The sequence below is a fragment of the Limulus polyphemus genome, unplaced genomic scaffold, assembly GCF_000517525.1.
Source record: "Limulus polyphemus unplaced genomic scaffold, Limulus_polyphemus-2.1.2 Scaffold1087, whole genome shotgun sequence".
Classification (NCBI taxonomy): Eukaryota; Metazoa; Arthropoda; class Merostomata; order Xiphosura; family Limulidae; genus Limulus; species Limulus polyphemus.
In genome coordinates, this window is record NW_013666697.1 from 137,088 (window position 1) to 149,421 (window position 12,334).

Sequence of the window (12,334 nt, forward strand, 5' to 3'; positions counted from 1 at the left end):
GTTCGTTCTACATATTTTAAACGGAAATCGTAAAGCTAAAAACATGTGCACCATTTTTGGTCCTCACCAGGTTACAGCAACTGTTCTGAGAAATAGTAAATAACATTAAAACAAAAGAAAAAAACAATTTACCAGTTGTCTATAACCAAATGTGTGTTTGAACTAAACGAATAAACAGAAGTGGAACACTTGGAGATTTTAATCACAGGTGTGAATATAATTATGTAGAACGTGGGTAATGTCTTCCTGTTCGATATATACTTAATATTTTAATCACTGGGACAATCATCAACTTCTATTGCTTTGTTATTGTAATACAAAAAATACCCACTAATTCGGGTTGAATTCCATTTGAACAGTTAACGGGAGAAATGACCTATGGTTACGAACTTAGAAACTTACACTTGAAATGTTTATTTATTTGTTATCAATTTCAAAAAAAAAAAAAAAGAAAGAGAGACAATGAACTATCTTTGCTCTGCTTACCGCAGATATAGAAACCCGATTTTTAACCCTCAGACTTACCGCTGAGCTTCCGGGAGGTCCAATTGAAGTGACCTCCATTTCCATATAAGGGCCTGTCAGTCTGTTTCGATATCTGATTCTATTGAATGAATAGATAAAACATGGTAACATAATGTTGTGACGGATTCTATCGTTGGACAGATTCTTTTTGATTTTACGGTAAAGATAATGAAACGTCGAGCCCACTTAACGATAACGAGTTATTTATTCTTTCTATTGGGACATACAAGTTCTAAAGGCCTAACTCACAAATAATACTTAACAATCACTTACTTGATAAATTTCCTCTCGTATCTACTGCATAAACTCAACAAAAACTCACTGTCTGACAAACTCATTAATTAATTCTCTCTAATTGAATGACTAACTCACAGATTAACTGGATAACTATCTGAATAACTCACTTATTGATTATCTCTAACTAGTTATCCAATAATTTTCTAGTGTTCTAATGTAGTTGTTTATCTTCTCCCATGTGTTTTAGAAAATTCGAGACGTTGCGTGTTCATTACGTTATGTCAATTCTAGAATTCACGAAATTTGTAGACAACATACTTCGACATTACGTCATGCTAAAACTCCCGCTAGCAAACAAAACATCTAAATTAAAATATTAAAAACACTACAACACTGCCCCTCTCTGGATTGTGAAGTTCATTGAACAATCGTAATTCCCCGTGCTGGACACAGCAGATAGCCCCATGTGGTTTTACTCAAAAGAAAAAAAGAATAATCACTAGTAGACATTACAATCATTATATAATTAATTAATTAATGTGTTAAACAAGTAAAATGAAAGTCCTTATTAACGAAGCAAACCTTCGTTATCTATTTTATCGTTCTGGTGATTTTCTTTTCGGTGGCTTATGGTACAAAAATGTGATGACCTCCTCTACCTTATCACTTGTTGTCTTGTCATTGTGGGAATTCTCTCTAGGTAGATGGTCGAGCAAAACCACTAATGGCTGTATCCTTGTTGATCCTAGGAGGTATTCTCCAAAGGAATCTCAAGTTCTCCAGCGGGTCGACTGAAGCTAAACAATCGGTAGTCCTTGCGTCTGCATTCTTTCAGTGACAATCACAACATACGACTTTTATCTTCGACCAATTCGTTTTCTGGATTATGTTCTATTGCATTCTAGGTTGGCTCTCTTCATTACCCTGTTCTTCCCTGACTGTTGTTATTTGAAAGCGAATTTCTGATGATGCTATTGTCATATAGTATATAGAGATTTTGGGGTCATAGACTGTGAAGCTGTTTGAAGCTAGCCTAACCTCACATACATGTCTCCACAACATACTGTCAATTACCCACACATCATGTGATGTAGAAGGTGAGTTCCGAATTTCCTCTTGCTAGAACTGTATGTACATTTGTTGTTTGGTTCGATAAAGAAGGGTCGAACAATTGTATCTGGAGAACCAGCGTCGATCAATATTCTGCAAGGCTTTCCATCAATAAATCCGTTGCGAATCATGGACAAGTTTCTATAGATAATACACTCCTTATTTCTATTGGAGCAGATGGAATATTCTCATCCTCAAAGTTTTGTCTCCTTCGTTTTATATCAACGACTGTTTAATCACAGTTTCGGATGTATTGTCCATATTTTTGACACTTATAATGGTTTCCTATAATCCTTTCTAAGCATTTTCTAGCAATACGTCATTTTAAGTTACAGTTAAAACACCTTCTGTTCCCTGGTTTACTTCCTCTATTCTGTGTAAACAGTTGTCTAATTAATCCTTCCAGTTATTGTAAATTATCATCAAAGGGAGTTGATGTTTCTGTACTACTTGATCTGATGATCCCATAACTTTTAGATGGTGTCTTTAGTTGTTTATCTGTGACTTGAGTGGATTCAAGTTCCACTGCCAACTAGAGAGCTTCATTTAAAGATGTTTTGTTTGAACTTAATTCGCATGCTTCTTTTCATTATAGCATCTATAAATTAATCACGTGCCAATGAATCCATCACTTCACGTGAATCATCCAGTTAAGATAGTTGAGCAAGCCTTTCCATATTTTCAGAAAGTTCGGTTAAGGTCTTATCCTTCGTCCTTACTCTGATTATAAACTTTGCTTTGGAAACTTAGTTCCTTCTTATGTGTCACTCTCAGGCTCAGTTTGAAATAACTTCTAAAGTGAATGGATTGAATAATGAACAAGAAAATATTCATCTGGTTCTCATTTAAAGAATCAACTTTTACAACATTAAGCAACCGTCCACAGGATAGCCGTAACAACTACCAATCATTGGTGGCTGCTTAAAGAAATAGGTTTGAATGTCTTTACGGTACTTTTCCATCATAATCTATTGGCTTCTCGATTGGGTGATTTTGCCGAACCCGCTTGCTAAAATTCTGAACTTGATGAGGTAGTGATGTAGCTGAAGTAGTCCAGGTATCTTCCACAGTCGTCAGTAGCATAACAATAGTGGTAACAGATGTATATCAAGTGGGTTCTCTTATTCTATATTAAAAGTGTTTAAAGATGGAATTCTTGGGCGGATGTAGAGAGAGATGTGACTGATTTGATCTTTGCATTATCCAGTTCAGTTTCCAATGGTTTGTCCTGATGTCAATGTTCTTGTGTACTTCCGTTTTAGAATTCGTGGTTGCCCTTTTAGACCTTGTTGGATTTGGTGTTATAAATGTAAATTTCCTTTTGTACTTCACTGATATTTTTTGCACTTCTTCAATTTCGTCATTGCAGTCTTTATGCTCTTCGTATATGTCTCCTTGTACTACCTCAATTTTGTTGTTGCAATCCTCCTGCTCATTTCCAATAGCTTCTTCGATATTGTTTTCAACTAAACTTATTATCATTATTAGCTCTACTTTAAATCTTATGTCTGTTTCTTTTAAATCATCTCTTAAATTTCGGTCTCTTGCCTCTTGATCTTAAATTAACTTTCTGTCTGTTTCTTCATATGTTCTATATATTCTTATTAATCTTCTTTTAATGCTCTGTCTCTTTCTGATTGTTCTTCTCTCCACTGTTTCATCATCTCCATCAAATGTTTGAGCTCACTTCGAGCACATATCGTCATCCTGAAGCTTAGTTTAGATTATATTTGTTTCCATCAAAATAATTCCAGTTTTGACATCAGTGCTGTAACAGATTCTATCGTCAGACAGGTTCTGTTTTTATTATTCGGTAAAAATAATTCAAAATCCCAGTCTTCTTAACGATATCAAGGTATTTATTTCTTCAATTGGAACGTGCTACATTTCTTGATAGCCTAACTTACAAATGAAATTTAACAAATACTTACTTGTTAAATTTCCTCTCGTATCTACAGCATAAACTGAACAAAAATCTATAACATTGAAATGACTAACTAACTTACTTATTCATTCTCTCTAACTAACTGACTGACTAATTAACTTATAGGTTATCTGACTTATTGGCTGTATAACTCACTAATTAATTATATGTAACTAGCTGTTCAACGAGCTTCTGATTTTGTAATACTGCTATATATATTTCCCATAGTTTTGAAAATTCAAGATGTTAGGTACTCATCATGTCAATTCTAGTACTCAGGAAATTTCTAAATTTCGTATATCAAAATAACGTCTTGTTAAAAATTCCCTCTAGCAAACAATAAATCTAAAATTTAAAAGCATGGCTCACAACTATAATACGCTTTACTTAATGATTGCAGACATTATGTTACCTGAACACTCATTCTCAATGCACACCTGAAAAGCAAAGGTTTACGATGTTATTTTGATATACTTTCTGCAACATGAAGTATATTTGTAATTTTGACACGAAGTGGTATTGGACAAAGGATGACCCCCTGTCATGTCTTTCAACAACAGGTGAGATTTTAAAAGATTTCACCTAATAGTCAGTTTCACAAGCACGAGAAAAAAGAATTGGTGAAACCTTTTAATTACAGGCTCATCGTCAAGACACAAATAAAAGAAAACACATTACAGAAAAAAAGGTTACTTACTAGGTAAATCTTTAAACAATTTTTACTATCAGGCACGCGGTAGCGCTGCCTATGCTGGGGTGGCTCGGATTGTTCATCGAAATATTATTTTAAATATCTCCTCGGTAGGTCATCAGAACAAGCAAGAATTAATATATAGCAGTCATATTACCATTCAGTCACAACTGAGTTTAATTTATCCCATTTTTGTCTGTTAACATTCTACTACACTGTGTGCCTGTGCTGTTATGTAGGGGTGATGCAAATGCTATCCCTACTATCTTGTTTGCAGTGTTTTTGAAGGAATGTCATTAGCCATCCCTATATTTACTTTCTAATAAGTAATGGACAAAAAACAGCAGTAGAGATCTTATTGGAATTTTAAGGGACTTAACCATGAGAATTAGAGAATTGTACATTTTAATCACTGGATGAAAGTCAAGGGTAGAGAAGCAATACTATAACATCCACTGTCAACTGAGTCTTAAGAAGTTTTAACTTGTTAATCACTTAATGAAAATCATCGGTAGAGAAACAATAGTATACTTCAACTGCTGGACGGAATTATAAAATAATAAATAAACTTAGTATTCCGAAAATTGTTTAATCTCGAAGTCTAAGTTCAAGGGAGGACCAGTTCAATCTACACTTTGATCAACGTGTGTTATTGGGTTATAGGTGTAGCTTTGTGTTTAACTTCAAACAAACACAGTATGTTTGAATCATAATATAAATTACTTTTGCAGGAATAATTATACTTATCAATTAAAAGCCAAGTATTTCTTTATATTATTTTATAGAATTGTACCCGTGAGAATCGTTAAAATAGCAAGTATTAGCTAATTCTACTTACAAATTGCTCAAATAACCGACGTTGAAGGATTTTACGTAATCTTAATTACTAGTTACTAAAATAATCGGTGTTGGGAGATTTTACGTAAACTTACTTAATAATTGCTAAAATAATCGACTTTGGACAATTATCGACAAGTAAATCTACTTGTTAATCGCTAAAATAATCAAAGGAAAATATTCAGAAATAACAGTAGAGTATCCCAGGGTGGTCATTAAGTCAAAGAGGTCTTTTTATAACTCTTAAAATCATAATCACCGTTCTGTTTTTTTCTCGTTAAGCATAGAATAATCTGTTAAAGGGATGTGTGAAAATAATAGCTAAAATTTATAGTTTAATCTGAAATAGAAAGAATAAAGTTTTTTTTTAAATATTGTTTATCAGGAATAACAAGACGCAAAAACTGATAAAATCCTAAACGTTGAGACGACTTCTATATTATGAATAATGTTATTATTTGTTATTAAGCAAAAACTACACAAAGAGCTATCTGTGCTCTTCCCACCACGGGTATGAAACCCGGTTTCTAATAATATAAATCCTACTCCAATGGGGTAGGGAATTATGAATAATAAACGGAAAAAAAGATCAGCATAAAAAGTTTTATTATTGATCCATGGAACAGAATTTACAGCCAATATTTTACTCTAAATCATTTCCTTTCAACGACAAAAGATGAATATAACTATTGAGGAACTTCCAGTAGAAAGTTCCCCAGTGGGTCGGCGGTAAGTTTACTGACTTACAAACTAAAATCCAGCGTTCGATTCCCCCAGGGTGGACAAAACACAAATAGCCCATTGTGTAGTTTTGCGCTAAAATAGACCAAACTTAATATAAAAAAAAATTAAAGTGAAACTGAATCGTTTAAATTGTAATTGGAAACTATAGTTGGTTATAATTATTCTGCGCGTGCAATTGAAAGGGAGTTTATGAATGTTTTGCTACTCCGCCTAATCTGTTCCACATATTTACAGGTCGTTTCCCATGCAAACAGAACAGGCCAGTAACTCGTTATCCATAAAGTTAAAACAATGTGATGCTGAACAAATATTTATACCTCTTCCGATAAAAAGTAAAAGTTGTAATACAGATTTTATAAATAATTCTTGTTTTGCTTGAAAGCTATATTATAATCTTAGTTCACTCTCAGTGAAATGTTAATTTAAACCGTATAAAACAAAGTAAAACTTAGAAAGTTTTTACTTCACAAATAATCATCGACATAAATATTTATGGATTTGCATGAAGATTGCTATTTCTGTAAACATACAATGGAAATAAAAACAAAGTTATAGCTAAATACAAGTTAAACACTTAAGAGGAAATCTTAAAATAGGTTATGTAATTATAATTTGTTTTGTTTTTTTAAGTTTAAAACAAACATTCTTTGTTTTAGTTTTATTACTAGTACAACAGTCTTTTATAAATCTGCTACAGTTCCACATAGGAAAAAGATCTAAAAATGAATTTCCTTCAAAACGTCTAGAACTTACAGAATACAGCTATAAGATTGTTAAATAATGGGCCTTTGTAATCCCACTTGCTCTACAACATAAACTCAGTATGTGCACATAAATGCAAGATTCAGTAGTGCAACATAAAAATCAATATCCTACACCCACCCACCCCCGATACTTGCCCATTTTTCATAAAGTAGTCGACTGTACAATTATTTTTAGCCCAGTGAATTAGATTGAAAGAGTTCACATACTGTAAGAAAACCGCCAACGAAGTAACCCCTCTTTCATCTATGAGCCTAATAGTATAGCTAAATGTAAAAAAATAAGAACTTATAAATCGGATTTTTAATAATTTTTATTCATTTTAATATATTTTCATTTTATTTGAGATTAGTAATAACTTATTTTATCTTGAAACTTACAAGATAGATTTGGAGAAACACTATTTTCATCCAGTTCGTCTGCACGCACGTTATTAAAACAAATAAAATATTACAATGAAGGGTGAAAATCATACCTAAAAAAATAAAAACTGTGATATAGTACATAATTCAGCGGTATCATATTTCCTATAGAAATCTGCATATTCTAGAACTTATATTTCCTGAGCTTGTAGTAACACCAATACACAAGTCACAAGGCAAAGAACTTGACATTAGCGAAAACTAAATATATTTTAAATAGCAAGAACAAATACGAACTTTTTAGTCTTTCTGTGGTGTTTGTAAACATGCATTGTAAAGTGAATGAGGAAGGTCAAAAGGTTCGTATGTCATTTGGTTTAGATGTTTTTCCTACTCATATAAGCAAGTGCTATTAACGTGTGTTCATTTTAGTGAAGAATCGGTTGATTATGGCGTGTACATGCGTATCAATGGATAGATATTTCAAACGGATATGTCTCCTTGTTAACCTGGCCTACGTTAATATCCATGGTGTAAGAATATTTATTACAAGTATATAAATGGCATATATTTGAAGTAAGCATCCTATTAACGTAAGCAATATCTTTTAATAATTCTTCAATGTAATTAATTAATCAAAAACAATTCAGTAGTGAAATTTCAATATATTTTCAACATTATTACAAATATTTGGTAGAAGTGATCGTATAAGATGAAAATATTAAGAAATATTTCTGAAAATCTACAAACAATTGGGATATATGTTACTACAAATTGTTCATTATGTCTGGCATCATTTTTTCAATTACACTTTGTATGTGTGTGTGTATTTAAACATTATTACCAATAGATGGCGCGAGTAATCACATAAAATGAAATTAATAATACCTAAAAGTCTAAACACGTTTGGAATGTACTACAATGTTCATTATGTTTTTCAGTTGAGTTTATTTGGCGTGTGTTATCACTTACAGGAAGATTTTATGTCAATTCTACATCTTTTGTCGACCATTAGTGTATGAAAATTTAATAATAGTAACACACTCGAACATTGAAAGTGGAAGTAAGCAAAATAGGTGATAAAAGGAATTTTTGGTTCTGACAGTTAAACCGTAGCTTCCTGACTTGGAAGACGACATTCACAGCAAAGATAGAGTAAGAGCGAAAACGTGTATCGAACAAGTGAAATCAAGAATAAAATTATTCACAAGTCTTTTTAACTTTCTGTGAACAATTACTTCTGTTAGGAATCAATTAGAAACTTATGACAAAATATCTCAACAGCTATAAATCTACAAAAAAAAATGTATTACTTAAAATATGAGAATCGTCTTCTTCGTTATATCTTTTAAATGTTTGTTTTTTTATTTTAAAAATTCATCTCACGGATTTCAGTACCCAATAACTTTTTTCTTTAACATACAGTAGGGAAATTCTTGAATTTTTTAGTGCTAGAAGTATTTTCGTAACAACCTTACTATTGGCTTTTTGGTACATAAATTAAACTCCGCAAACGCACAAGCGATTTCGATAGCTGCCATAAAAACGCAACACCATTTGGAACAATTTCGGGTATTTCAAAATGTAAAAATGTGCCAGTTTGGCATGTGCTCTTATACGTTGGTGTACATGTGGAAACACGCTGTACTTGGTAATGAAAATATATCGAATGACCTTGACTCTAGTGTCGTTACTATGACAACGATACCACAGCTGTTGTGCTATACTCTTATAAGCATGTGGCCACACAGTTTTCTATTTTATTAATTATCTCCCCCCTCCACACACACACACAAAAAATACAACAACAATAAAATGGTGTCGAATTGTCCAGCAAAATCTTCCCTTGATGTTTTCTTCACCTGTGTTTTGTATCATGTAATGTTAAAAGACTCAGTAATCGGCTCAAGTTGCAGTTTTTGATCATTATAGGTCTTATCACTAAAGCTCAATTGATGTGTTAATGACTCTCACTCAGTTGAGCTACATAATAATTACACTATATATGTAATATATAGATGGTATTGTTACAAACCGTATGGTTCTTTAGACATTGTATTTTGTTTTTGCTCACGTCAGAAACCATATAATTTAAAGCTGATTTTTACTATACAGCGTCGGAAACTTGGAGTCACGTGGAGATAATAAAATTACTAGTAATAACCCCTTGATGTCATAACTAATTCTGTGGTAAAGATGTTTCACTCTGTAACATGGCCAATCAAAACAGGAATGTGTACAGTATAACTTTGGCCCTATGGCATGCACGTGTTGTAATTTCTTTCTTTTCTTCCACATTTCCTCGGCCTGAATTCGAACCCAATACCTCTCACAGACACTAATGGATTGAACTCAGGTAAGTATATAAAACATTCGCCATTTACAATACACATAGTTTAAGTATGCGACTATAAATTTGGTCGTCTACAGTATCACAATACAAGTGAGTGACTGGATATGTAAGTTAATATGACGTATACAACTCAGGTTAGAGAATTTAATCATTTGATATGTATATATATATATAAATATAACGATTTTATAGGGACAGAATCTGTGGCAGTGAAGGATTGTTTTGTTTGTAATTAAGCACAATGGGCTATCTGTGCTCTGCCCACCACAGGCATCGAAACCCGGATTCTAGCGTTGTAAGTCCGCAGACGTACCGCTGTGCCACTGGGGGGCGGTAGTGAAGGAAGCAAACAAATAGTTTTTATAGGTTTCGTAAACTAGTTATATTCTACTCTTTATTTAATGTTAGTTTTATTAATAGTATTGTTAAAATATTTATTATATATTTATTTTAATAATTTCCATGATTTATTTTGAGAACTATTTTGTATTGTTTGTTTACTATATGGATTTCAAACTAGCATAAATTCCCTAAGCTGACTAAACCTCATGAGATATTATTAGGATTGGGGCTGAAAATGTTGTTTAACTTAACTGATGAATCATTATAAGTAAGAACAGTATGTTAAACTAGCTAAAACTGTCACAACATACAGGGGATTCAACGCAGGTAAGCAACTAGAAAATCAAACTTATATAATACGTAAAGTTCAAGTAAGCGATTATGTAGAATTCATAAATCTACAATGGATATAAAACCGGTAAGAGACTAGAAATTTACTTGTCTACGTTGGATAGAACTCAGAATATATATATTGGATACAGCTCAAGTGAAGGACTAGAAATGTGACCGTTTATATATAGATATATACATAGTGGATGTTGTTTGTTTTTGTTTGTTTTTTGAATTTCGCGCAAAGCTACACGAGGGCCATCTGCGCTAGCCGTCCCTAATTTAGCAGTGTAAGACTAGAGGGAAGGCAGCTAGTCATCACCACCAACTCTTGGGCTACTCTTTTACCAACGAATAGTGGGATTGACCGCACATTATAACGCCCCCACGGCTGAAAGGGCGAGCATGTTTGATGTGACGGGGATTCGAACCCGCGACCATCAGATTGCGAGTCGAGCGCTTTAACCACCTGGCTGTGCCGGGCCCATAGTAGATATAGCTCAAGTGAAGGACTAGAAATGTAACCGTCTGCATTGGATAAAACTCAGACAAACGACAAGAAGTGCAACCGTTAATATATGTAGTGGATACAGCTCAAGTGAAGGACTAGAAATATAACCGTTAATATATATAGTGGATACAGTTCAAGTGTAGGACATCAAATTGGACACATCTCAAATTGACAAATAGAAATGCAATTAACCAGATGAGCGTCGATAGAACTTTAATCACCTTTGGATAACATAACTTAGGAAAGTGATCAAAATATAATCGTTTACAGTGAATTCAACTCTGGAAAGTAACTAACATTTAATCGGGTACATAGGATATAACCCAAGTAATTAACTAGAAATAATAACCAATTACAAAACAACCGCTCAAGTAAGCTGTTAAAAATGTAACTGAGTACTATATATGTAACTCAGTTCAGTGACCAGCAATTGACAGTGGATACACTCCCTTTGTGTCACTATGGTCAGTGTTGATATGAAAACATACCTACATAAAAAGTTCGATTTTTGAAACCAATTGCAAGTTTTTGTGTGGAACTTTCACACAAAGTTACATCATAAAGGTATATCTGCGCATAGACGTCCCTACTTTTCAACTGACAAACTTGGAGGAAAACAACTAGTCACCCACGGCCAACTCTTGTGTTACTCTTATGTGTTCGAAAAGTGGGATTTGACCGTCACTCTTATAGTGCACCTACAACACCAATGTGTGGAACGCGTTTTTGCAGCAACGGAGCCCGGCTCCCTATTGTCAGAATGATTGTATGTCATTTAATTTAATTTACTGAATGTAAGATTACTTATTAGCCCTTAATCCATACTCTTCTGTTTCTTTTCTCAATTTGCATGTTTAACTTTTTAAAACTACTATATTATCACTTAGATCTTCCTTTATTGCCTACATATCTACTTCAATGTGTTATGGTATGGAAGATTTAAATGCGATCAGGAAATACCAGAGACAATGCGATATGGATTAAAAATCCATCATGTATTACTTTGAGTGAAAATTCTAAGCAAACAAACTCTGTGTGTTAGTTAAGCTTCTAATCACCGAAATTAGTAACCTCGTTATTTTAGCTCCCTTGTCGAACACATTTCCTTATTGTTAGTTGGTTTGTTTTGGGTTATTTTCCAAAGAATTATCAAATGTGACTTCAAACTAGTTTTGAATAAACAGTATTCTAGCATTCCCAGGAATGTATAATTACACCGTGTAACACAATACATGATCAAATCACAAATAACTTAATACACAAGCTGTATAGTTACTACTTCTTCGTGGTTTGATCAAGTAAACGGATTCATTGGGGGCAGTTAGGGCGCTTGACTTGCAATCTGAGGGGCGCGGGTTCGAATCCCCATCCCGCCAAACTTGCTCGCCCCTGGGGGGGGGGGGTTATAATGTGACGGTCAATCCCACTATTCGTTTGTAAAAGAGAAGCCCGAGAGTTGGCGGGGGGGGGGGGTGATGATGATGACTAGCTGCCTTCCTCTAGCCTTTCATTTCTAAATTAGGGATGGCTAACGTAGATAGGCCTTGTGTACCTTTGCGTGAAATTTAAAACAACCCCATAAACCTAAATCAATCATTATCCCTGT